Raw genomic sequence first — 26,924 nt, 5'->3', positions numbered from 1 at the left:
AGGGGATGGGCAGGAGCCTCCCCCACCAGCAGCAGCACCACCATTGTGTAGCCATCCGATGGTGCAGGTGATGGGCAGGAGCCTCTCCCACCAGCAGCACCACCACCACTGTGCAGCCATCACCGCCAGAGGACGGTATGTAACCCTGCCTCCATGGGCTGCTGTGCGGCCTGCCCCCTCCAAAGCCAGTGGGTATGACACTCACCTGAGAGACTGTGGCCTTGCACTCCTCAGGATCAAGCACAGGGCATGTTGCCCCCTCCAGAACCAGTGGGTAAGACTCCCACATGCCCATCACTCCCCAGGATCAACCACAGGGCACGTTGCCCCCTCCAGAAGCAGCGGGTATGACACCCACCTTAGAGACTGTGACCTTGCACTCCCCAGGATCAAGCACAGGGTAAGTTGCCCCCTCCAGAAACAGTGGGTATGACACCCACCTTAGAGACTGTGGCCCATCACTCCCCACGATCAAGCACAGGGCACATTGCCCCCTCCAGAACCAGTGGGTATGACACCCACATGCCCATCACTCTCCAGGATCAAGCACAGGGAACGTTTCCCACCTCCAGAACCAGTTGGTAAGACACCCACCTGGCCATCACTCTCCAGGATCAAGCACAGCGCATGTTGCCCCCTCCAGAACCAGTGGGTGTGACACCCATCTTAGAGACTGTGGCCTATCACTCTCCAGGATCAAGCACAGGGCATGTTGCCCCCTCTAGAACCAGTGGTCTTGTAACATCTCCCAGCTGAGGTGCTGCCCTGTCCTCCTACCCCCTGACGTGCCTGCCTATTTACCAACTGATGCCCCTGCACTGTTCTCTCCATGTTGAGGCAGTTGACATGTGTGGCCTCGGATTTGGTCTGTGGCCATGTGGCCTACAAGCTTTGTGAACTGGGCTGTGTCCCTTTTTATGTACATGTGTATGTATCCATTATCTTGCCTAACTTATTTTTCATACTGTGTTGATCTCATTACATTCACTTTTGCGAAATCGTTTTGTCCTTGCATTATTCAGCCAAGTATTTTTATGATACATCTGGTTGTGTGTATGGTGTGTGTGTGTGGGGTGTGTGCTGTGCGTGTGTCACTCTCTTTTTCCTCCCCCCTCCCTTTTGTGCTAGGTGGATGTACTCACTGTCATCGTCTTCGTCGGCTTTGGTGTCCATGGTGGAGCAGAACGTAGAAGATCAAGGGGAAGACATGCAGTTCTGGTTCCATGGTGGCGTGGTTGTTCCCTGTGTCTCCAATGGTGAGTTGTTTCCCTTCTGAGCTCTGTTTTTGCCAGGCTTTTGATGTCGTTGGTACTGCCCCAGAAAAGGTGGCAGAGTGTGTTGTCATGATATGGTGGGCGCAATGTTGACTTCTGCCTGGCTGTAGGCAGCTACCGACGTGTTGGCTGTTGTTTCCACCCTGGCGGTCAGAGTGGTACATTGGCTGTCTTTCGGAGATCTCTTCGCCATGGTCATAATTTGGTGGTAGTTACCGTCAGCCTGTTGGCGGTTTAACCGCCACTTTATCACCGACAGCCAGGGTCGTAATGAGGGCCTATATTTTTATCTTTAAAATTACACCAAAATAACAAAAACCCAATAAAGGGAACCAGAGATATGATTTTTTATAGATTAAGGGCCTTATTATGAAGCCAGCAGCCTTTAGTCTGCCAGCCTCGTGGCAGCAGTCTCCCCGCTGTGGACCTGGCGATGAAGACCGCCGCATTATGTGATAGGCGGTTTGGCTGTGGCCAAACCGCCACAACACCACCTGGCCTGCCGGTGCGGTCATACTGACGTGGACGGCGGTGAGTGCCTTCATCCTGGAGGCAGCCCTAATGCCGTCATCTATATTTCGAGGCTGCAGAACGGCAGGCTTTTCGCAGTGGTCACCGTGCCATTAAAAGACTGGCGGTCACGCAACCGGCAACAGGAATCCACATTCCTGTTGCCTGCACATACACACACACGTCTACACACCCTCATGCACCCCAACACTCATCAGCATACATGCACACACACACCTCCAAATTCATACTCATGCACACCCCCTCTTCATCCATGCACATGCACACATGCCCTCCACGCACATGGACATGCACTCGTGCACACCCATTCAGGCACACATACACGCACACACCACACACATGCCCACAACACCTCCCACCCCCCTCAACTTACCTTTTCCAGCGAGGTGGTCATCCGGGAGGGGATGGGTCCTGGCTACCATGAGCACTGCACTGCCATACAGGACTGAGCCATGCCGGATTAAGTATCATAATATGTTGGGTAGAGTCTTGTTGGTGTGACAGTGCTGGTGGTGGAACAGCCTCTTCAACTCCATCAGCCAGTCCTTTCAGGACTCAAAATATGGTAGGCAGCAGACTGCCAACACTGGCAGTATCCTGGCGAAAGCTGCTTTGGCGGTCTTCAAAACAGTCTGCCAAAGCCGTAATAAATGCCTAAATGTTAAGGCATAGAAACTAAAAGCGCCAATCTGGACATCTGGCCCCACTCGACTGGGGCAAAGTCAAAATTTTAGGCTGACTGCAATGGAGCCCTGCTCAGCTACAGTGAGCAGGAGGCCTCGTTCAAAGAATTAGTCTTTTTCTTTAAGATTTTCCTGACCGGTCACAAGTTGAATCCGATCTACCTGGAGCCCTCTTCGAAGATCTTGGTCAAGCATTCTACTTTCAGACTTAGATGATTTTACGTGATCCATATGAACTTGAAACAGATGCCGACCTCCCTGGAGCCCTCTTCAGATATACTGTGTTAGAAGCCTCTGTCAACTTTTTTTATTCTGACTTAGAAACTTGTTTGGAGCTTTTTCTCTTCAACATCAGATGACCACCCACCGCAAGCCGATTTCAAGTTGACATCATCGGATTGCCTTTTCACGAGCCCCTGGTGAAATCCTGGAATGTCTGGGGTTCCAGACAATTTCAGTGGGAGGAACCTGCAAATAAGGCTGAGTCGTGATCAACATAAGCCGCCTTGACTCACAACTTCGTGTCGGTCCACTTATGGAGCTTTTTTCCAAAGTTGCTACAAATGTCTCCAGACTTCTGGATCTTCTTCTGGAAGGTCTTTGAAAGTTCTTGGGGAGTCCATTACTCATCCCAAGGTTCCAGAAGCTCTGAGTTGCTCCTTGAGGTTTAAGACTCCAAGTCCCAAAATACACCTCGTTCAAATCCCAAAATGACCACTGGTCAGATGGTCAGTATCGTCAGGGCTTGACGCAGGGGACTCTGGTCAGCTATTTTCTTCTTGTAGCAAACAAGAAGTCCCTTCTTGAAGCAGTAGAAACCAGGCAAAGTCCCTTTTAGTGGTGAAGCCCAAGTGTTGAGCTGGTGCAGTCCTTCTGAGTACAGTGTCCAGGTGTAGGCCAGGGGTCCAGCAGGACAGTCCTTCTTCTTCTTATTTTGTTCCTGTAGGTATATGAGGTGGGGTGCAGCTCCACAAATGTTATCCTTGCCCCTGGTGTGAAAAGCAGGGGGGCTTTTGACCAATCATGTGCAGGCCACCACCCTCTTGAGTGACCACTTCCTGGGAAGTGTGGCAAACATCAATCCAGGGAGCAACATTCTCCCAAAATCCAAGATGGCAACAATTCAACCACAGAGGTTAGGTCTGGCTGAATCTACCCACTTGTATGTTACACTAAGTTTCCCTTAACACACAATTTCCTTAATCTAACTGGGGGCACCTGGCTGTCTGGTTTTGCAGGAAATGAGGGATGTACAGTTGCTGTCCCAAATGTCCTTCCCTCCTTTGAAGACCAGCTTGGCTGCTCTTCCTCCTTCCTGTTCCACCATCTGCTGAGGCAGATCTCCTTCCACCAGATGCTTCCATTTTGTCAGCCCAGGCCACTTCACACCTCATTAAGGCAGTCTGGGTCAGGCTATTAGAGGCTGCCCCACCAGAAAAAGGCATGGCAGAGCTAAAACTGGTAACTTTTAGAAAGAGTTCTAAAAACACTTTCTAAGTACAAGTTATATTAAATTCAACAGTGGCAAGTTTTTGGATTTATAATAACTTTTAATTTGACACTAAACATGCCATATTTAGCTCTTTTGTATGAAAAGTAAGACTTTGTTATTTTAAAATAAAGTCTCTCCATGTTAGCCTATGGACTCCTTTCACTACAATGGGGAAAATGAATGTAGCTTTGTTTACCTCAACAGGGCTTATAAAACATTTTTTATAAAGTCCCTGCTTATAGTTACACTGCATCCAATCCTGAGGGCACTTAGGACATACCTTAGGGGTGACACATGTAAGAATAAGAAAGTTTAGGACTTTGGAAGTACTTTTAATTCTAAAGTTGAATTTGGGGTTAACTTTAACTTAAAGGCAGCCAGCAATAAAGGCCTGCCTTAAACTGGCACTGGGAACCACAGCAGTGCACCCATTGGTGTTCTACCTACTCTGGGTTCCCTAAAGCTCCATGCCCTACAATATACTAGTGACTTATAGGAAGGTTGCCACAGCCATTTATAATTAGCCTAATTTGTATAATCATTTTAATCAGAGCACAGACCTTTGTACTGTTTAGCAGGGTCCAGGGCACCATCAGAGTCCGAAAAACACCAGCATCAGTGACAAATGAGGGCAAGAAAGTTACGGGGCTTCCTGCATCAGCCCGGTTTTCCCAGACAGGCCCTCCAAGTCAACAAGCTCAGGAGACTCAGCTCACCCTTGGAAAGTCTTCCTGTCTTGTCAGGTGAGGAAGACAGTGAGGAAAAGTGGCTGTCCTTTTGCAGGGCCTACTATGCCTTATACCTTCCTGTCAGGCACACTCCATCTGGGTAGTGAACCCATCCCAACATTAAAGGGACCCATTTTCATCTGAGGCTTCCCTCTAGGGGGGTCTTCCTCCTCTTTCTCTGCCAGTTTGGGTAGTGAGGTGCCCATCTCCTCTATTCCTAACTTGGCTAGGGCAACACCTAGCATACCCACAGAGGTTACCCAGCACTTAAGCAACCCCACTATGACTAACAGGGTCAGGGTGTCTACTTTGCCTTTGGCCCTCTGGTCTGCCTCCCAGGCCAAGTGAAGTGCTGCACTTGGCAGAGGCTACTGGCAGCTCTCAGAACCGGAAACCACACCCTAAGCTCCCAACTAACAGGTGGGTGAGCTGTTTTAGGGGCAACTGTGGGGTCCTGGCACTGGTCTTCCTGTTTAGAATGGGATGTTACCACATCCTTTGGTAGACACCCTTCCTCCGCTCTCCCTTCCGTCAGTGCAGGGGCAATACCCTGCAGCTGGACAGCTGCCTGACTACTCAGGATTTCCTTGGAATCAGGTGAGGCCTCACCAGTGCCAACTATGCCCCCCCCCTACTGCACCAGAATGATTTGACTCACTGGATCTCTCTCAAAGGGAGGTTCCTTTTCTTGGGGACCTCTGTCTCCTTACTTTAGGGACTGGCTCCCAGGAGTTTGGGTTGGGTTGGGGGTTGCCCCATCTGGGATCAGACTTGTCTTGGGGAGGTCGTTGCCCAGGATACAATCTAAAGGGAGGTCAGCACTGACTACCACCCTATACCAGTCAAGGATGCCCTCCATCTCTAGGGGTACCATGGCTATAGGTTTGGTGATCACCTCACCTGTGGCAACCCTGACTATCCTTGTTTCCAATGGGCCATACATGTCTAGGGACACCAACCTGTCACGTATCATGGTATGACTGGCACATGTGTCTTTCAGGCCAGTGGTAGGAATCCCATTTACCTGAATGGGGGGAAAGTGCCTACTCCTACCTTCAGGGATCACCATCTTACCATTTGGACCTTTCTCCTAGCCTTTCTCACAACATTTCTCCCAGACCCAGCCCAATGATATGAGGACCTCATCATCTGAGGACTCTTCCTCCATGACTACACTGGACAGCCCAGTATTAACCACATTCTTGGGACAGGCTGCATCTCCTCTGAAGTGACCTGTCTGCTGACAGTAAAAGCAGACCCTGTTGTCCAAGAGCTTTTGTTTGCACTGGGTCACCCTGCCTCTGCTTGTCAGAGTGGGATTTACTTCTAAGGGTTCTGCGATACAGAGCGAGTCTCTGTGGTCAGCTTACCACCTCCCTCTTTAGGTTTTAGAGGACCTGACCCCTGCCTGCTTGCAGTCTCCCCCCAGGACTTAACAACCACTCTGGTTCTCAACCACTCATCAGCTGCCCCCCCTAGCTCTCTGGGTCTGGTCAGCTTAGAATCCACTGGATGCTGGTGTAACATCTCTGAGATATAATTGTTCAAGATGTGCTCCCTCATGATCAAATTGTAAAGTCCCTCATAAGTACTTACTTTGTTATGCTGTATCTAGCCTTCTAGTCCCTTAACTGAAGTGTCTACAAAGTCATCCCAAGACTGGGTATCGTCCAACTGAGCATTCCTAAACTTTATCCTGAACTGCTCTGGAATGAGACCAAACTTCTCAATGAGGCACTTTTGCATATTGGGAGACTACTCTGTTTCATCCTCCCCTAGGGCCAGGAGCCTATCCCTCTCAGATACTGGAATCAACTCCCATAGGAGTTACCCTAATACTGGGGATGAACCTTCCTCTTCCAAGGAGCCCTTTCAAATGCTTTCATCCACTTCTCTATGTCATCCCCCTCTTGATAAACAGGAACAACCCTCTTGGGTAGTCTGGGGCAAACCCACCACTCTTGGATGCCTCAACTTCTATATCACTGCCACCATCACTTTGTTCACTCTTTACACAATTCTTCTTTTCTAGGGCCAACATCTCTGCCTCCAAAGCTATAAGGGCTACATGAGCCTCAAGTGTCCTCTCCCTGAGCACCAGTTCTTCTTCTTCTTGGGCTGATACCACAGACCCTGACTTCCCACTAGCTCTGGATGGAGCTCTAACTACTAAAGTAACAGACAGGTGATCATCCTCCTCCTCCTCCTGGAGGTTGGGGAGGACATTTTTCCCTCCCTTCCTATCTCTGAAGCTTTCTCTGACTCTACCTGCCCTGTGTAGGCTTCAAGGGACTGAATCATAACATTCTTTCTAAGGTTATTAGCAGCAGGCAATCACCTGATTCTGCACAACACCCTAAGCTCAGCTGCAGCAAGTGTGGGTAGGCTAGCCAGATAAACCTGCATGGCATCCCTAGTGTTTTGTGTCACTTAAAAAACGTTGGCACCCAGTGATCAGAACAATTTAGAGAAATCAAAAATGAAGTAATTAAAAAAATGAGTCGAAATTTGAAAAATCAAAAATACTTTTGCTCTAGGTCAATTTAGAGGATTTTTAACTTGTTTTGCCTAAAACTGTATTGTGATATTATAAACAAGTACTGGATCCTACCACTGCACACCAAAAATGTTGGAAAGTGGATTATTGGTTAGGGCAGGTAAGTACCTACACTTAGCAATAGGCCACTAACCCCCTAGGTCCAGTCAGTTCACAATAAATTAATTCCAGCTCAAGCCTTGGTAGCTTGGCAACGAGCAATTAGGCTTAACTTAGGAGACAGGTGTTTATGTCAAGCACTAAACTGTTGCACCCACGGAGACACAATGTTGACCAAGCTGGGTATTCCAAATTCTACCTAAATGTTGCATGCCTCACACTTAAATACACAAGATCGGCACTGCAAAGTCTCGGATGAAAGGGGATGGATGACAAAAGGAGAGAGACACTGGAGTCTCAGGGCTGGATCCGGAGGCCTAGTGATGGTTCTTGAAGAGCCAGTCTTTCCTATTATAATTTACACATTAGTCAAATAACTAATATCTCATAACCCATGTATACTCTACTGTTGAACTATGAAGTGCAAGCTAGGTGCGCCTGTTGGGGTCCCCTTCCCATTTTTCTTGGTTCTCTCTCTTGGAATTTTCAAAAACAATGTGGATTACCTGAATTAAACAAGAGCCTTGAACCTCCTGTACTGTCTATTACTACTCACACTGTGATCCCAGATTAGTCCCTCATCACCTCAATTAAGCCTACAAAGATGTTCCTTGATGTTCAGTGGATATCTTTCATGTTTCACATTGATGAGATTTCCCAAGATGCTGACTATCTCGACTCATAGACATCTATATAAGCAACCATAATAAGAGCAAACTTTCAGGGAATTAAATTCTCCAGATATTCATGGGGTAGGCATTGTGCTGTGCTAGTATTTCTAGGAACGCAATTCAATGTTTAAGTCACACTGAAAACAGGGTTAATATCAAGGATTACTGTTCACATTGTATTACTATGAAAACATAGGGTTAATCAATAGCAATCAACTTCATGAACAACTGGCTTATCACTGTTACATCACAGTGTAATTTTTAGCATGGCTAAGATATGCTTCAAGTTCGTTTAAGTGCTAAACACAGAATGTTCCACATCACCAGCAACAATTTGAAATAATGCAAATGCCACTTTGAACTCATTGATAATAACTGTATTCACAGTACATCGTATTGCTAACAACAACAGTAATGCCACATTAACCTCAGCTATAATATACATATTCACAGTACATTGTTTTCATAATAATTGATCAGTATAAACTGCTTTCTGTGGTATAATGCAAGCAACTACAATAAGCATTATAGCATGACAAGCGGCGAACATCCCAATGACCTTAAAATCTAAAGATGTGCCCTTTGAGATGCATCACATCCTGGAACATTCGCTTATCAAGTTTCAATTCAGCAAGTATCAAGTTTTAGCAATAAATATTCTGCAATCGCACACAGCATGTTACCGTCTTTCTAAGGGTTAATTCCCTCTGCCTCTTCTTCCGAAAGCGGTCCCCAAGATACTGGACAGAACAGAAGATGAAGATCAAAAGCGGAGGAGCAGAGATTCCTTCTCTGCATCCAGGGACCTTTACAGCAAGCAATTCACTCAGGCCAGGTGTCGTTTAAATACATGCTACATCCAGCCACACCCAGTCTGAGTTATAGGGAACCACACCCAGTCTGTGTCATAGGAATGCTGGGGGCTTGTGCAATACGTGTTCCCGAACAAACATTGGTCTCTAACAAGCATTAGTTCCAACAAGCATTGGTCTCTGCAAACAAGCATTGGTCTCTGTAAACAAGCATTGGTCCCTGCAAAGGCAAATGATTAACTCAGAAGTTTTTTACCGGGGCATATCCAGGTTTGCAGGCCCGACAGTACGCCCCTCCCAAGAACCTCTCAATTGGTTTCAGTTTGTCGTGTATCGATGGTGGAACTGACAAACCAATCGGGGAGCATGTATGTGTACAGTCCAATAAATAATAAAGTTTATTACACATTCAGTTAGAGTGTAGTATGGCACAGACCTCATACTCTGGTTGATTATCTACTAGGAATGGAAGGGGTCTTATTGGGCAATGCATAGAGTCTGCTACCGGTTTTAGTAAGGAGATGTGGAACAATGGAAGAATTGGTAGAGAAGTGGGAAGTTCTAGTTTCACTGCCACCTCGCTAATCCTTTTGATGATGGTAAAAGGACCCACAAACCTTGGATAAAACTTTTGTGAACCTTTCAAATTTAAGTGTTTAGTTGATAACCAAACCTTTTGTCCTTCCTCATACTTTGGTCCCTGAAGTCTTTATTTTGTCTGCATATATTTTGTATGTTTGCTTTGCTAATTTTAGATTGTCTTGCACATTTGTTTGAAAGTTGCACAAAGAGTCTTGTACAGTGGGAGTGGTTAACTGAGGTACTGCACTCAATTCCACATTTGAGGGTGATATCCATAAGTGTAGAAAAAAGGTGAATATTCAGTGGATGCATGAATTACATTGTTATACACAAATTCAGCTGCCCACAAGCACTCAGCCCAATCCACTTCTAAGCTTAGGAGATAGCAACCTAAATATTGTTTCATACACTGATTAACTCTTTTGGTTTGTCCATCTGGTTGTGTATGGTGACTTGATGACAGGTGGACATCCATATCCAATTCCTGACAAAGACATTTCCAAAATTTGGACACAAATTGTGCTCCTTGTTTGGACATGACTACAGAAGGAAGGCCATGTAAACGGACCATTGATTGTAGAAGTGCATGGGATAATTGTATAACTGAAGGTATGGCTTTTAGAGGAATAAAGTGTGCCATCTTGGTCAAATGATCTACCACAACTAGAACGGTGGTGAACCCAGTTTGAGATTTTGGTAATTATACTATGAAGTCTAGAGACACCTTGTACCACGGTGCAGGCGGTGTAGGTAAGGGTTGCAAAACACAAGCGAGGGCTTGAAGAGAACTCTTCCCTTAAATACAGGTCACCAAATTTTCTAAAAAGGTATTTGTGTCTTTGGTAATATGGATGTACACCAAAAGTGTTGCTGAAGTGTTTCTAGAGTCTTTATCTCCACTGGGGCAAGTTTACTAACATGGCACTACTCACAAGCTTGGTCTTGTAGTGTTTTTGGGGGTAGGGATAACTTTTGTGCTACATACTTTAATCCCCCATGGCTAGTAATGTCAGTAGTGTGGTGTTGCAGAGTTTCTATGGCTACCATACTTTCTTGCTCAAATTGCACTTCTTGCAAGAAGTCTGAATCAAGGTTAGTGCCCCCAACTATCTTGTCTGATGAAATAATAAAGTGTGGCTCTTCCACTTGTTTTGTAATGGTGTGAGCTAGTCTAGAAAGTGTATTAGGTTTTCCATTCCTACAGCTTGGTTGGAACTGGATAAGGAAGTCATAGTCATTCAAAAAATTGGGACCATCTCAAATGCTGCATAGACAAAGCATGTGCAGACGTAAAGAATTGTGAGCTCCTGTGATTTGTTAAACTGGTGATGTGTGTAAACCTCCTAAAAGATTATGGCCCTCATCATGACATTGGTGGGAAATCCTGCTTACCACCACAGTGACGCCCATCTACTTACCGCCACAGAGGCAAACACCAGTTTGCCAAAGTATGACACACACACACACCAATCTGACAGAATACTGACACATATGCAAATCCGCCAGCCCAAAGGTCAGTGCTAAAGTGTCGGTACCAACACCCATACTGTTACGCCAACAAAACAACGCCCACCACATCATGACCCACGAATCACTACGGCGGACATTCAATGGCGGTAAACCATTGGCGGTACACACCAGTGCGCTCAGAATGGACACCCAAATACTAAACTACACAACATTGGCCAATACCAAAAACACACATCTGACACTAATACACACATCCACCCAGAGCACTATGAAACACAAACCCACATTACTCACAACCCTTTATGAATACAAATTATTGCCACAAGACTGAAACCAAGACCACTGCGACAACTAGACACACACACCACATACACCCATACATCCCTCACACACCCAACTTCATATACCCAACTACATTACCCAACACCCACATACCTACACACACCACACAACACCCATGTCCCCACAAAGGCACCCCCGTTTCATAGATGAGAAGTTGCTGGTCATGGTGGAGGAAATAGTCAGGGTAGAGCCACAGCTGTTTGGAGCACAGATCCAGCAAATATTAATTGTCAGGAAGATGGACCTATGGCTGAGAATCGTGGACAGGGTTCAATGCCGTGGGACAGCACACAAGAATAAGGGACAACATCAGGAAGAGGTGGAACGACCTACGTGGGAAGGTACATTTCATAGCAGCATGACACCAGCTCGCTATCCAGAGTACTGGCAGTGGACCCCCACCTCCTCCCCCACAACTCACAGCATGGGAGGAGCAAGTCTTGGCAATACTGCATCCTGCGCCACTCACTGGAGTAGCCGGAGGACTGGACACTGGTGAGTCAAGATTTACTAATTATCTCCCCCATACCTGCATGCCATCTCACCCCCTCACTCACATCACTCCACTCCATCCCACACTGCACCTACACATATGACTAACCCCAATGCCAAGCCCTGCATGCTATACCAATGCATGGACAGCCCTCTCAGCCCTGCATGGACACCCATCACAAAACCATGCACAACATAGAGGAACTAACAATCCCACAATACATCTACATACACATACAAAGGTGGCAGGGCAACAGCAATTATAGAGGGGAAGCTATGGATGTACAATATGTCACAGACATGAAGCATAATACATCACTTACATCCCCACAGGTGCCCCAGCCAATGTCAGTGGAGAGGAGGTGCCACGACAAACCAGTCCCCCAACAGAAGATGCCCCCAGTGATTACAGTAACTCTCGACTTCTGGATCTGGATGAACAACCTGGCCCATCAGGGACGATTGGTCAGTCAGTCACCCCAGCCCACTCCCAGTCAACCACAGAGCCTCCCACATCAGTATCCAACACCACAGCACCCACCCAGCATCCCCACACCTCTGTCCCCGGGACATGTCAATCAACAGTGTGCCCACCTGTACAGGGACCCCAGTCCACACCTTGCCCCAAAGACAATCAGGGACCTGGGGTCAGTGGCACTGGGCACATCATTCAGGGAACACAGGCACAGGGCAACAGGGACACTGGGAGGACCGCTGTGCCCCAGGGGGAGGATAGGCCCGGGGAACAAACTCTCCAGGAGGCACTCACCAAGATCCTGGGAGCCTACCAACAATCCCAGGACAGGATGGGCCAGATCCTTACCAACATGCAGGAGAACAAGCGGCTGCAGGAGGAACACCATCAGGAGATCAGGGAGGACTTGCAGGCCCCCATCACCACCATGATCTCCATAGCAGGGGTGCTGGCAGATATGGGCAACATCATGAGGGAATCAACAATACACCAGTGGGCCCCTACTATTGACCAGCCCTCCACTTCTGCTGCAGCTCATAGGCGGGGGCCCAGCCACAGGACCCCCAGGCCACCAGCACCCCTCCTCCTGCAGAAGATGTACCACCCCTGCAAAAATTCCCTGCAACCCAGACAGAAGCCAGCGATACATGCCAAGACCAAGACCACTGCCAGGAAATGAGACTCTCCTGATTGTCGCCCTTGTGTCCCATCCTGTCACCTTGTCCACTTTGATCTGCCTTTGCTCCCCCTCCTATGGCCTCTTGGACACTGGACCTGTGCTACAAACAGACTGGAACAATGCCCTGGACTTTCCTCTAACATCACCCCATTCCATTGCACCTTTCCAGCAATTATTTGCACTACAATAAACACCCTTGAACTCAACTTGAGTGACACTGTTTTATGTGTTGAAAATTTGCATTTATGGGAACAGTCACATCTGGTGCAAATGATCTGAACACTTTTATAGCATACAAGTAATGACCTGTAGCTTTCTGTAGTAATCACACCAGGACACTGTTGTCATATCACCAACACAGTAAGTTGAGATGCAGAGGAAGTGAATTTCTTCATGCTACAGTAACACAGATGAAATCAGTGGTCAGAGTAATGGTCAGTTCCACTGTCACACCTGTGTGTCATTGGATGTATTGACCTAAAACTGATGTTCTGTTGTCCACATCCTCATCCTCTGCCTCTTAATCCTCACTGATCTCAGGGTCCACTGCTGCCACAGGGTCATCTCCAGTGTCCTCCTCCTGCAGAAAAGGCACATGTCGTCTGAGGGCCAGGTTGTGCAACATGTAGCGTGCCACTACTATCTGGCAGACAGATGCAGGCATCTGAACCTGGCCCTCAGTAGGCCGAAAGTCCTTTTGATTATTCTCCTGGTTCACCCATGTGCATCATTATATCGGTTCTCAACCCCTGTTCTGACATTCCTCACAGGGGTCAGGAGCCATGATAGGTTTGGGTAGCCAGAGTCATCAGCAAGTAGTGAGGGACAAACATTAGCCTTACACAATGCTATGAGGATGACACTTGAAGGCATACCCTGACATACAGTGGGTGGGGACTCTGGCTCACCTACTAGCCACACCCTGTGTCTCTGTAGTTGGGCCATCACATTTGGGATGCTGCTATTCCTCAGAACAAAGGCGCCATGCACAGACCCAGGATACTTGGCAGTGACGTGGGAGATGTACTGGTTCACCAAGCACACCATTTGCACATTAAGTGAGTGGAAACTCTTCCGATTCCTGAACACCTGTTCATTCTGTCAGGTGGGGGACAAAAGCAATATGTGTACCAGCAATCACCCCAATAATATTGGGTATATGTCCCATTGCATAGAATCCTACCTTCACAGTGGCCAGATCTTCCACCTGGGGGAAAGCAATGTAGCTGCACATGTGTTTCACCAAGGCAGACAATACCCTTGCCGGAAAAATTTACAACATTGGCTGTGACACTCCTGCTGCCAAACCCACTGTCACTTGGAAAGAACCAGTTGCCAGGAAATTGAGCACTGATAGAACCTGCACAAGAGGGGGGATTCCAGTGGGATGACAGATAGCTGATATCAGGTCAGGCTCCAATTGGGCACACAGCTCTGTGATTGTGGCCGTGTCCAGTCTATAGGTCAGTATTATGTGCCTGTCCTCCAGTGTAGACAAGTCCACAAGGTTTCTGTACATCAGGGTTTGTCTCCTTCTCCTATTCATCTTCAGGGTAGGCATCTAAGGGACACAAGAGTGAGTAGGCTGTCACAATTTGAACAATGGAACCACCACCTCAGTGTGCATACAGCATTAATGTGATGAGACAGTGGGATTGGCAAAGTATGTGCAATTTTCGGCAATGACGTGGTTATTGAAGATCTGAATGTTGTCCACCACCATGAAATGGCGAGCGCCTGTCCTGTATATAGGGACAGGTGGAAGTGAGGTAACTCTGCCGACGTTGGGCTTCATGGAGGAAGGCGGTCTTGCATCGCCGTGCAATTCCTCATTGGCTAATATGGGGCCCTATGGAGTACAGTGACTAATGGGGATCAGCGGCGGTGGTGACGGTGTACACCGCCGTGGACATGACTGCCATTTTCCATCTGAATCCTAACTTGATTACCGACTCTTCACAGGACAACACCTACACTGCGTGTGCTGTTGTGACCTGTGTTTGGAACCTACCATGGCCCGTGTGACCAGGAAAGGGCCCCTGGCTTCACTTCGGAGGAGTTGGATTGTTTGGTGTAAGGGGTACTACCCCAGTATGGGCTGTTGTATGGGCCATCAGACCAACAGGTGAGTACACTTGGGCACAATGCATGTGGGAAGGTTGCATGGAGAGGTGTGTGCAAGCATTGTGTCATTTGTGGTGGGGATGTCTGGTGGTAGTGTGCATGGTGGGCGCTGGGCGATGTGTGTGCCAGTGGAGTTGGAAATGGGATTTGTGTGTCATATGTGAAAAAGGCTGGACTGTATGTGTAATGCTGTCATCCTCTCTGTATTATCTCAGCATGTCAGTGCCGATCAAAAAAAGGGAATGCGGCATGCCATCGCCAGGGATGTGTGGACCCTGGGGGTCTATAGCATGTGGACCACCCACTGCAGGAAATGGTGGGAGGACCTGAGACACTGGGACCGGAAGACTGCAGAGGCCCTGCTGGGGATGGCCTCCCAATGAGGAAGGGGTGACCATCAGAGCCTGACCTCCCTGATGGCCCGCATAGTGGCAGTGGCCTACCCAGATAGGCACTTGAGGGCATCACAGCAGCCACAAGGGGGTGAGTACAATGGGCATTACTACAATAATTGTTAGGTGGCATGGGATTCGGATGGTGGGTGTGAGTTAGTGGTGCCCTTTAATGCCAGGACAGACATTGCAGTGTGATCCAACTCAAGGGAAATGGGTGTATAGCAAATGCAGGTACCCTATTTCGGTTCTATTCCAGGTCAGTCAGGGCTTTGTGGATGTTTGGTAAACATCTTCACTTTCAAACATAGTATAATATTCAAGCTCGGAAAGCAAAGAATCAACTTTTTTTACATCCCAATCATCCAAAATGACCCCTGGTGCTTTATGTTATTCACAGAAAATGTGAATACATATGTGTTGGACCTGGCTCTTCTGGCAGGTTCATCCCATGACTTTGTGCCGCCTTCCTCCCATTTTTTCTGACCTCTCGCTGTTGGCTCTAGGACTCAGAGCACTTTATCACTGCTGATCAGTGCTAAAGTGCAAGTGCTCTCCCTTCTAAAGTTTGTATGATTGGCTTATACCTAATTGGTGTATTTATTTACCTGTAAGCCCCTTGTACAGTGGTATCTCTATACCCAGGACCTGTAAACTAAATGCTACTAGTAGGCCTGCAGCGCTACTTGCGCCACCCACTGAAGTAGCCTTTCAAACCTATCTCAGGCCTGCTAGCGCTGGCAGGGCCTGCATGCACGGTTTTCTGCCACAGGGACTTGGCATCTAAATTTACTTGCCAGGCCCAGAACTCCCCTTTTACTACATGTAAGTCACCCCAAAGGTAGGCCCTATAGGCAGGGTGCTATGAAGGTAGAAGGCAGGACATGTGCCTGGTAGCGTGGACTGTCCTGGTAGTGACAAACAGCTTATTTGGTTTCTCACTGCTGTGAGTGCTGCCTTTTCATAGGATTGCATCGGAAGTGCCCTGCCTTATGTCTAAAGGGGTATTGTGTGATTTATGAGGGGTAGTGTAGGCATGTTTGGTATGGTTGTAATGATAGTAAGAAATGCTGCTTCCTGGTGTAAGTGGACTTGTTATTACTATTATAGAAATGTCACTTCTAGAAAGTGAGCATTTCTCCGTGCTCAAGGCTCTGGTGTTTTGCAGCTTGACGCCAATCAACGTCTGGGCAAAGTGACAGTTGGGGCTTTGCGCATACTTTTCAGACAGCCTGTACACAGGAAGGGTGGAGGTGTCACAGAGGTGCATCTGCATTTTGAATAGTCTTCCCCGGCTGAGAGGAGACAGAGGCGGGGCACACTTGCATCTGTAAAGGCTGTGCCCTGGCCTCATACAAAAGGGTTGTTTACCTCCAACTAATGTTTGAAGCCTGTGCTGGAGCAGAGAGGGGACACTCCCAGAACCAGTTGTAACTGGTTGGAACCTCCTCTCCCCTTCTTTATGAAACCCTTGCAAAACAGAGTATAAGTACAGGCGATTTTCCCCCACAATTAGGGGACATTTTGGAACTCGACACAGAATGCTGCTGGAGGGACTCAACAGGAACTGCCTTGGACTGCTGCTGCTGTGCTGACCTATGACCTGCCTGGTCACTTGAAGAAACTGCCACTTGTCTACATCCACCTTGCGCTGGCCTGCTGGTAGGCCCGCTGCCCTGTGCTCCATTGTACTTTGTCCCCCAGGGGCAGAGTGCTGCGGCCCCTGACCTCTGCAACTGCCTAAAGCACGAGGAGTGCTTAATTTCATCACACAGCAACTACAGTACGCTTTATATCCTGATCCTGAGGCACCCTAAGAGAGCCTTGTCTTTTGAATGAGTGGCGCCTCGAGGAGCACTTCTGTTGGTGCCCCCAGTGCTTGTGGGTGCGTTGCTGTGCTTTGGATCGCCGCCGCAGCCCGGGCGGGCTATTTGTGTGAAGCGCGAGAGTAGCGCACTGTCTGGTGCCTCCACAGCACAAAGAAAAGGGAAATCGGAGCACACGTGCTCATAGCTTGCCCCCAGGGCAAGGTACACTCTGAAGAGCGTCCCCGGAGCACAAGCAGGCACCTACTTTGGTGCTTTCTCACTGCTGTGGCCCAGGCGGTCCTTTCTGTGTCTGGAGGGAGACGTGCGGGGAAGGAAGCCTCATCGGAGGCTCCCCACCCCACCTGACCCTTCAGCTGTCTTGAAGAGGGGTGGGAGAAGAAAGCCCTAATTGGGTTTTTGGAGACCACAGGTGGGTTGGAACCCTCGCTGGAAGCCCCTGCACCGCAAGGTTCCCCCTTGTGGCCCCAAGTGTTGTTGTGTGCTTTGCATCCCTTAAGAGGGCCAGTCATTGTTGAGGGGGCCCCCCAGAGATTGTGGGCCCCAAGAGGGGCCTGATATAAAAACCAAAGGGTGTGTGCCAGCTCCCTCCCCCCTAACATCAACCTAAGGCTCCAATTTTGTGCAGAGAAGAGCCGGGGGGCCTTGTTTTCTTCATGGCACTAGAGGTGCCTTTTCATCATGAAAACAGGTACTTTTTATGGACATATGTTTTCTGAATGTTCCTGGTAGGGATATTATTGACTAGTATGTTAACCTATTTTTCTTGTATGATGTGACCTATATTTGCTGATGTTCCTTTTATAGGCATAACATCCTGATATGTTTTTATTACTTGCCATATATTTTTTAATGTTCCTGGCATGGGCATTTATGATATTTATATGACAAGTGCATTTCTGTAGTAATGTGATTCCTGACTACTGCTTATGTTGCAGAATAATAAGTAACCTGTGTGTTATGTGTGACTACTGGGGATCTCTGCAGAGTAACTATGGTGTAACATTCTGACAACTGCTTGAGTAGCAGGATATTACTGACATGTTGTGTCTGGTCTAATTATGTTGTGTAAAATACAGTTTATTTTTTATGTAACTTGATGTTGTGTTTCCTCTGTGATGGGGATACTGCATGTGTTGTGTGTGTTGTGCAAACGCTTTACACATTGCCTCCGGGTTGGGCCTGACTGATTGTGCCAAGCAACCAAGCGGGTGAGCAGGGGTTATCTTGGACGTGTAACTCCCTTGCCCTGATTAGAGTGGGTGAGCTCTGCCTGGCTTAGGTGCCTACCCTAGCCAACCAGAAACCCCATTTCTAACAATATGGAATTTGAATCATTTCCATCCGACTGAATATATTGAATGACACTTTATCCCAAACAATCCCATCAGGAATCTCAATCACTAAAATGTTCACTAGGGACAAGTCTCTTCATACCTTATAGAGGATAGGTAAGGCTTCAAAACCTCATCCACCAGTTCAACAGCAGAGTTTCCAGGAAGATATTACCATGTATCAGCAAAAAGAAACGATGACAAGTCCAAACCAGGTAAGGAAGGCAAGCAAAGTTAGCAGAATCCACTCATAACTCTATTGATTAATTAGATAGTTTCACGCCAATTGAATAGCTTATGTGCTCTCCATACATGTAATGCAGAAGACGCTGAAAAATTTGAAAAGGAGTCATTGAAGTTGGCAAAATACTCAGAAGCAATTCAAGCAAACACTGAAGCGGATGTAGGAGAAGAAGAACTGACAGATGTATACTTTGGTTGTTCATATTAAATGATTCCACATGTTTGTGTTGAGTTTAAGTATTATAGCTCAGAACTTTGAACATTTCTTGTTGTAGATATAGTGACAGATACGAATGAAAGTTAATTTTCCACACTCCCCATGCTCGGGGAAGTTTCATTGGCAGTGAGAGGGGTTCAGGAGTACTCATGGTCCACTGTGCAGGACTAGCCATATGGTGTAACTTGACATTGTCAATTGAAAGAAATTAGCAGAAGTGGTAGTATGACTGTTCTGGTATCATGCATTCCCAGGACTGGAACCGGTGCTCGATATGAAGGGCCAGATTCTTTTTTTCAGCAATCTTTTTTCAATGCAAGATCCCCAAATCTTTGGAATCCAGCCAGTTGGTGTTGTTGCTGAATCCCTCATTCCCAAGGAGGTGGCACATATAGATGAGTTTTTATCACTGAACTGTTGTATTTCCTAAAAGACAATGACAAGTTCATTTATGTCAAAAGGTGTGCCTGCCGCTCTGCGCCAGAACCATAATGATCCAGGACATACATAGGTATGCCAAACAGTACCTCATATGGGGTGCACCCTCCCAAACACTTTCTGGGCAGATTATTAAATGCCCTCTAGACTCCTTACAGGTGGTTAAGCCAACTACGAACCATATCTAAAACTCTTGCTGTTAATGATTGCTTTAAGACTCAGTTTTTCCACGACACAACTGAATTTCCCTCGGGATGGTACGGAGATGAGACATGGAGTTGGACACCCATCATTGTCATGGTGTAACTGAATGCACTGGAGACAAAGGCAGGGTCAAGGTCTGAAGAGAATGTTGCAACTGCATATGTCCTGATGAAGACTTGCAAATCTTTAACAGTTCAAGCGTCAGCTAATCATTGGGGCCATACCCAGAGAAATCTTGAGCAAGAATCAACAGCGACTAAGATGTATTTGTATGCACCATCAGGGGTTAAGGGACTACAATGCACATTGTGAGACATTGTAGCTATTTGTGTGAAATTAGTAGGGGTGTCTGCGGTGAGTGCTTGACAGTGGACTCTCTTATTTGTTGATAGATGTTGCAACAAAGGACATACTGTTTGGCCTGGTTTATATAGACCTGGCCACCAGTAACGCTTTTGGAGTCAGGAAATAGTAGCAGCCACACCTACATGGGAAGAAGCAAACCTCTTCTGTGCTGCTTTGATGAGATCTGTTCTTTGTTCCTGGTTGAGGATCACATGATCACCTACCCCTGGTATGGTTGAAACTGCAGCATTTTGGGCACTTATGTGGTAGGAATATTTGGGGGATACACATTTGGCAGGGGCTTGTCACCCGCCTAAGCTTTCATGGCAGCCAGTGTTTCATCATCCAAACTTGTATGAGAATGAGTCATCGAAGCAACAGAAAGTTACTGCTGACTTGGCTGCTTCATCAGTCTAGGTGTTTCCTACATCGTGTGCTCCTACACGTTGATGGCCTACAGTATGCAATACATGGGCATTTGGTAGAATTTCCTTCGGATCTGCTGATTTCCTACATAGGAATCTGTGCTTGATGGTGCTCCCTTTTGAATCTCTGAAACCATTTTGGTGCCTGTAATGTAGATGTCCATTAAAGGACCGGATGCAATAGTACCAATCAAACACAATGTCAGAAGTTCAGGATCTGTGTGTTCCAGTGCAAATATTAGAGCCTCAAGCTCTGAAAGCTGTGTGGTGTAATCCCTTAGGGTCTGTGTATATGTGCTCTGAGGGTGAAATTTACCATCCCTCATGCAACTGCTCATAGCTGTGCAAGCAGCGGACTATTGTTGTTCACTGCCTACTGCTGGTTGTGCCGAATCACCAGTGTAAATAATTATTTGGTATTGACCAAGAGGCAAAATGTTTGCAGGTATTGGGTAGTCAAGTTCATATTGAAGGAAGTATTGGGTCTGAATATTTGGAACAAAAACATAACCAACATCAGTGGCAGAAAAACATAACCAACATCAGTGGCAGTTAGAGAGGTGGGCTAGTAGATCCAACGTGGATATAATGCTTTTGAATTTGTAACACTGGCTTTTGTAACAGCTTTTAAGGCTGGTATTGGGCTTGTGAATATACTGCATTTCAGGGGACCAGAGGTCTCCCTTTTATGACAGCTATCTGAGCAGCAGTCAGAAATTTTTCAGTGGCAGAAAAGCATTGTTCAGCTGTGGAATACAAATATGATTCGTATGCTACTAGAATAGTGTCACCTTCATTGAACGTTACATAGGTGAAACCGATGGCACCAGCAATTAATCTGATGAACAAGTTTGTTTTTTTCTCACATGTGTGCAAGTGTTTTGTAAGTGTATTGCTTCAAGCATATCCTGCTGCAGTGCTTGAAGGATGTGCGTATGTTTAACTCTCCACTATGTACTGAAAAAGTCTGGTTGTATTAAATCATAGAGTGGTTTAATGTGTTGTGCATAAACTGCAATGTATGTTCTGCCAAAAGTGAAAGAACCCAACAATGATTGCAGCTTTTTGATAGTATTTGGTGGTTGTAACTGTGCAAACATTTCTAGAAAGTGGGGTGCCAGGTTCTTCCCTTTATCTGATAAATCATATCCAAGAATTAGGACACTGAGAAAGGCAATTTTTGTTTTCTTGAAATTAAGGCCCGTATTTATACTTTTTTAGCGCCGCTTTTGCGCCGCTTTTTGACGCAAAAGCGGCGCAAACTTACAAAATACAATTGGATTTCGTAAATTTGCGCCTCTTTTGCGTCAAAAAGCGGCGCAAATGCGGCACTAAAAAAGTATAAATACGGGCCTAAATGTGTAGCCTATTTCAGAAAATCCCACAACAATGGGGTCCTCCCATCTCAGGTGTGTTGTAAGGTCATCATCTTATCATCTTAAAGTAGACATCATCTACATAAGATAACACCTTGGGGTCAATATTGTGTAATATTGATGCTACGTGTGCTGAGAACAGACCAGGGCTGTTCTTATCTCCCTGTGAGAGTCAGCAACATTTTCTGTGTTAGCCAAGTGTGCTGAAGGTGCTTAGAGCCCTACTTTCAGGCACTAGATTTTGGCAGAAAAAAAACGCTGGAAATATGCAAGGTTGTTTTGATTTCTTTGGGCACTAAATTGTTAATAAGTGCTGTGCTGTTTAAGTGTCTGTAATATTAGACTATTCTATATGAATGGTCCTGCTTAGCTACAGAAAACGAAGGGTTATTCATTGGTGATATGCAGGGTTCTATTGCACCCTGGTACTCAAGTTGTGTGAGTATTTCTCTCACTGGTGCTTTAGCCTCATATTGAATGGGGTATTGTGTTTGAGGCTGTGGTGTGGCTCTAATAGGTGTCAGATGGTAGCGGGAGTTTTTATCCCATCCCACAAAATTGCAGTAAAGCACTGGTGCTTGTGCCAATTCCCAATCTAGGGCATAAACCTTTCTCAATTCTTCAGGAACACGGACCAAGAAAGATGTCAAAATGACAACTTCCCCAGTAGAAGATTACAGACAAATTCTGGTGGCAAATCTCTTTCTGCTAACTCAATGTTAATCTTCCCCAAAATATTCCTTTAATTGTGTGCTCTATGTGTCCCTCAATTTGAATTTTCACTTTGTAAACCCTGTGAGGGGTTGGGGGAGACACTCTTGTCTGAAGTTCTGCCTTCCAAGTTAAAATTTGTCAGTTGCTGTCACAACCAGAAGCTCTTGATGATTTTGGCAGACTATCATGGCCTCTGCTACACTGTGTAGCAGAGTCACTGCCCACTTTCTGGGCTTCAATAAAGTTTTCATTCTGCGTGGCATAGTTATGGAAAATTGCTGCCACCTTTTTCTTTTTGAATTGTGCTTTTTGTTAGGGTAGTTTCTCTTCCATTGCTATGGAAGCTTCAGATGAGCATTGTGAATCTTTTCTCTGTTTCAAAAACTTGTTTTGTTGTTCTGAGTGCCTTCCTCTCTCACTTTGTTTATTTGGGGAGTCCTGAAAGGAATGAGATTGGCGTGTATCACTATATTGGTATCTGTCACAAGTTTTTAAACTGTCCCTATTTCTCAAATTATAGTGTTTCTCAGAGGTCTCTGAGAGTGGGGTTCTCTTCTTTATTTCACATTGTCTTTATTTTGTTTTTGTTTATCCCAGAGTTTCTAGAGCCCTCTGTGGCATACTTGGTAGAATCCTTACTGGATTTACTTTGTAGTTGTGGTTTACCAGGTCTGGCTCACAGATTATCCCGATTTGTACTAGAATAGGTCTAGGCAATAACCTTTCGTAGCTCACATTCTTGATCCTGTGCAGGAATATCCCAGAGCAGCTGCCATTCTGCCATTGCTACTGCTTCACCTTTAAGATTACTTAGTATTATTGAGGATACTCATTAATTTCATCCCCAAATCTAGGGCCATGGCAGCCCTGTATTTGTTTTGAATCTGCTTTAACACTCCTGGAAAATTTGCAGGTTTTGGTGTACTGTTTTGCAGTAGTGTAGAGTGCAGCACAAACACTGCACTCTAAGTAGCACAGTTGTCCACTGAGGGAACCATTCCAAGTGGCAAGCACATTGTGAGAATTCTAGGTTTATCTTGGGGTGCCATATGGGCAAACACTTCCTCCAAAGTGCTTATTTGCTGTGCTAACCAAACCGGAATTTCTTCACACATGTGAGTACTTTACCGATAATTGAATGCACAGTAGCAGAATTTATGCCCGCTGTAGCCATATGTGGTTGCACTGGGGCAGGTAATGCCTGGGCAGTGTTTAAAGTCTGCATTACAAATTGTACCAAGAGTCCATATATTTCTACTAAATTAGTATAGAGAGGGCTCACTTCTGCTACCACCATTGTACCTGCTGTAGATTGTGGTGTATAGGTAGCCAGTTCTGACCATGTAGGACCATCATTCCTTAGAGGACCTAATCTAACATTCTGTGGAATGTGTAGTAGGACACCATCAAGCCAATTTGTGTTTTCTTGATAAGATAGTAGTATTTCTAAATATGCGTATGGTCCACATTGTGTGGGTGCATTTGCTGGAGTGTAGTGGTGAAATGTGTGTGTGTTTTCATCTGCTGCTAGAAAGGTGAACGAAGAATAGAAAATTTCTATTCTATATGCTGTGTGTTCTTCAACAATAAATGTAACTTCTTCTCTCTCATCTGAGAGGCCATTATTTCTTAAATGTGTTGTGAGGAGGAGCCTCATGTTTGCTGCCATTGCTAGGATAATATTGCTCAGAGATAGAAACACCAATTTGGGCGATCCTTCTGAAAGTTCAAGCTTGAAGAACCTAAGCTTCAAATAGGTGCAACCTGTCTAGCTGAGGAGGATATTCCTGAATACAATGGACATCTCCAAAAAAGGTAATTGTGGTGCTTTTTGCATGTAATGAGACAGAGATACTTGTGAGATTTGTAAATTTAGTGCCCCATCGTGTGACACCTGTCGGCCTAACCTTTTCAGCTTGCTAGCAGCTAACCACCATTGGTGGCACAGTGGTATAGGACTCTTGTTGGAGGAACAAGACTGCTGTATTTTGGGCAGCAGCACCACTAAATATGGGGGACTGAGTCTGATCCCACATCATGTGATAGCTCTCGGCCTAACACTTTCAGCTAGCTAACAGTACCTCACCGGAACCCAACAGTAAAGGTGATCTGTGGCAGCTTATCGCATGACACACTGAAACTCCTCTTCGGAGTCATGGTGGAACAGAGCTTACTACTTTTTCTCAGTTATACATGTTTCATAACTGCAAACACAAACAGAAGCAGAATTTGGTTCAATATGTTTATTGAAGCAGCTGCATTCTACTGTATGTATCAAGGCATGCTTGTGATTATTAGGATAATCAAACACAACACTTTTAGTGTGAGGACTAGAAAAGTGAAACAGAGGAAAAGTTGCACCATACTGTCACATTCTGAAATCCCTACCTGCACTACTAAGATTCGGTATGAGAACAAATAGCAGTGTTAGCCCCCATCTGCCCATCTAGTCCCTTGAAGGAAACCCTATCCCCATACCTGTGCTACTGGTAGAGAAGAATTCTATTAGTCTGCTGGAAGCTCTCCCGCATGGATGAAGAAAAGATGCAAGGTCTCAGCAGCGACGACAACATGCTGCATGAGATGACAAGCTGGCTGGAATGTCCCCTCTAAGGTGGTGGAGGCAGTGTAGGGTTTTATAATAAAACATCTGATGTTCTAAGAACTGCCCAGATGTGACAATATACATTTTTCTGTGTAGGGTAGACATTGTACTCTTTCTACTGGCAATACATGATAAACTATTATGTGCAGCCTTGGGTCGAGCACAGGATCAAAATGTCATGCAAAGAAATGAAGAACAAATTCTGCGTGGAAAGGCAACTGATAAAAATAATAAAACATCTCCACTGAAATGAAGCTTGGCTAATATAGTTAGAGGAATAAAAATAAAGGTGAAAGGGCACAGGGCACAGGCCCAGAGCTAAAATTATGTGCCCTTATAAATGCTACCCACATGTTGATGTGATAGACAGTCCTACTTAGTTTGTAGAATGCACATAGCATGGCACCACCAACCTTCTAGGTCATTTAATGGGTCCCCTGAATAGTTCCTATGTGTGCCAAAGGTCCTTTTTCACCTTTATATGGAGATGTCTATTGTGTTAAGGATTAATCCTCCTCAGTTTAATAGGAACCCCCTATTTTAGTGTGTATGTTGTTCAAGCTTGAACCTTTGAAAGAACCACCCACCACAGTATTTCCTCTCTGGATTCCATTCTTTAAAATAGCAAACTGCATTAAAATTTCAGTTAATTATAGTCATGCTGATACAGCCCATTTATTGGTACAGGGATTCACTCTTATGGGTGAAGATAATGCCTTCATGTCTGCAAAGCATATAAACACAAAAGTTTTTATTGTTGGGTAAATTTTCTTGCAGCAGATGCCACAACACAAACATTTTATACGTACACTGAGACTGAATTACCCAATCAATACAGGACATATAACCAATTAGAAATTCCATTAACTTTTCAGGAACATCACAATTGCTTCCAAGGCACCCTCCCACATCTACTTCAAAATGTTAGACTGGGTCCCACCTGCATTGTTAGGGCAACATGGCCAGTTCTAGCTGGTTACATACCATACCCAAACATAGCACTATAAAATGTTGGTGAACTCCATATCCTGTACAGGTCTGGTTAGACTATATAGACATTTAACGCAGTTTAGTAGACCTATTTACACAAGCAAGGTAGCATTTTAATCAAGAGACTTCTGGGAACTCAGACTAGTAGAACATTTGTTATTACAAATTGGATTTCTCTGAATTTGTGGCAAATGTAAACCAGTGTGCATGAGGGAAGACGTTTTGAGAAATGCCTTCTGAATCATGTTATTATGGGTACCCATAAAATGAAAGATGTACAAATAACCATCGCTCCTAAACTCAGTACCTGCTGTACATATCAGAAGTACAATAAGTTTATTTCATACCCATTTTTCTTTCTTTATATTTTACCATATAAATTGCTCTACACTCGGTATACAACAAAAAACCAAGGTAAGGTGCAGCTCAGTTGCTGGATCTATGTATCTAGGGTTAATGGACCACTTAGAAACCTAATATATCCCCGCAAACAGAAGAGCCAGGCAGGCGTAATGGTGTAATGCTTTTGTAAATCAGACCCTTCAGGGTTTTGCAATTTGCATAAAATTTGTGAAATCGTCAGTTTTGTAAAATGGCTATGCTTTTACAAAACAGCCTGCAAAATCTGGAGAACAAGGACATCTTGTGGCCAGTAATGGGGAAAGCACCACCATGACAAGTGCTACGTCTGAGATGTGCCAGCCTAGAGGACATATCAGGATCGCAATGTGCGCTTCCAGCTGCCGGTCTGGACCTCATAGTAAGGAGTCGACAACCTTAAAGCATTCCTTCCGGTGTTGTAAT

This window comes from Pleurodeles waltl, chromosome 6 (assembly GCF_031143425.1).
Source record: "Pleurodeles waltl isolate 20211129_DDA chromosome 6, aPleWal1.hap1.20221129, whole genome shotgun sequence".
NCBI lineage: Eukaryota > Metazoa > Chordata > Amphibia > Caudata > Salamandridae > Pleurodeles > Pleurodeles waltl.
This window is presented reverse-complemented; position numbering follows the sequence as displayed.